The sequence below is a fragment of the Chenopodium quinoa genome, unplaced genomic scaffold (assembly GCF_001683475.1).
Source record: "Chenopodium quinoa cultivar QQ74 unplaced genomic scaffold, ASM168347v1, whole genome shotgun sequence".
NCBI classification, from domain to species: Eukaryota; Viridiplantae; Streptophyta; class Magnoliopsida; order Caryophyllales; family Amaranthaceae; genus Chenopodium; species Chenopodium quinoa.
In genome coordinates this window covers 453656-455552 of record NW_018743070.1, presented here as the reverse complement: position 1 = coordinate 455552, position 1897 = coordinate 453656, and positions in this window count along the sequence as shown.

Here is a 1897-nt window from a genome sequence, read left to right as displayed (position 1 = left end):
GATTAAGAGCTTTCCTAGTTAACATGCACTTACACTATCGTCATAAGGCATGCAATACTAAGGTTAGACAATAACTAATCACCCAACGACTATTCCTAAATCACACTATTGTCATGATTTAATTCAAGTCACTCAACCACAACATGCATATGGCCATAAACATGGAGTAGCAAAAAAGTATAGGCGCAAGGAAGATTTAATTGCAAGTATTCCAAACTAGCCTAGCCTATCATACATCAAATTCAAAGCATGTCTCCACCAAACCCCTAGCAATAAGAAAACTACTCACAATCCATAACCCTAACTACAATTACACTAATCAACAAAGTAATTAAGAAATTAATGAGAGCGATGATAATTTCACCAATTAAACCAACAAAGATGGGAACTTTAAGCATATAACAAAAGAATAAAAAGAAGATTACAGATAGTTTCATTCAATACCAAGTGAGATGACAAACACCAATAAAGTTCCAAAATGTTCCTCAAAATACCCAAAGTAGCTAAAATTGATAAATTGAAGATCTACACTAAGATCTATGGAAGAATTTCCAATACAAGAAAGCTAAAATCTATGCTAAGAATGTTCCTCTAAAGAGTATGCTGAAAGTTTCAATATGTGAATAATGAATGCTGCCTTCTCTCTCCTCTTCTCAGCTTTTTAAATCTGATTTCAGGTTACGGACCGCAGCAGACAGGCGTGCCCGCGCGCTAGATGGTGACGCGGCCGCTCCTCAAGAAGCGCGCCCGCTCAAAAATGGGTGTCACAGGATTGGGCCAGCTCAGAGCGCGCCCGCGCCAGGAAGTCGAGCGGCCGCGCCAAAGGTGGCGCGCCCGCGACTATAGTTGCGTGCCCGCTCCAAATTGCTGGTTCAATGCTTCGATCCTTGCTCTGGCTCTTTGTCAATTCGAACCGCAATCAATCTGCAATTACAAAATAGGAAGGCGAAGCGTAATACAACGAAGAGGGAGGGGAGCAAAGCCTACCTAAACCAAATAAAAACACATTACGCAACACATAGGTAGACTGCTTAAATTAGGCAAAACATAATAAAATCACACTAGGATGAACCGAATTATTGCTAAAACTACTAGAAAGAACTACCCTAGGAGTGACATAAACATCACTCATCAAATTCCCCCAAGCTAAACCTTTGCTCGTCCTCAAGAAAAGCTAAAGACAAAGAAGAATAAGACACAATCATTCAAACATGAGAAAGTAGGAAAGAAGGGGAAGGGGAATACACTAACTCACTTTTGTAGGAATCACGGTTGTTTTTAGCATAAACAACAAGCCATTTAAACCCCAAAGTCGCCGATGAGGACGAGTATGCTCTCGTGAGGGTTTCCAAAGAGTTTAACCCGCAACTCTTGGCAACATGCTCAAAACAATTACTAAACAAGGGAGCAAATAAAGAGGAAACTCAACTATAAACACGGAACAAAACATGGAGATGAAGAGCATATTGAAAAGAAAAAAAACATAGATGGATGTCAATCTTTCTAAGCAATAAGAGTAAGCACATTTTTTGATGTTAATGGTTGATTGAAAGATAAGTTATGCTAAGCATAGAGAACTCTAACATGCTCCGCTCCACCCGCATTTTCCATACATTCTTACCGCGTTCCCTCATCTAGTTTCAAATTCACCCTACTAGGTAGCACCTCATGACTCCACGAAGAAGCCGGGACAAAGATAAGACAATGAAATCAAGGGGAACCTGACATCTTACCAAGACATGCTCTCTCCATATGCTTGAAATCTAGCTCCCTCCACCGACTAGTGACTCAACCAATTCTAAGTCAAAAGGACTTCAAAAAGGGTTGTAACGCAGGCTGGGAGGTAAAGGTGAGGGAAAATTTGAAAAATTTGGTAGTTAATCCTAATTGTGAAGAA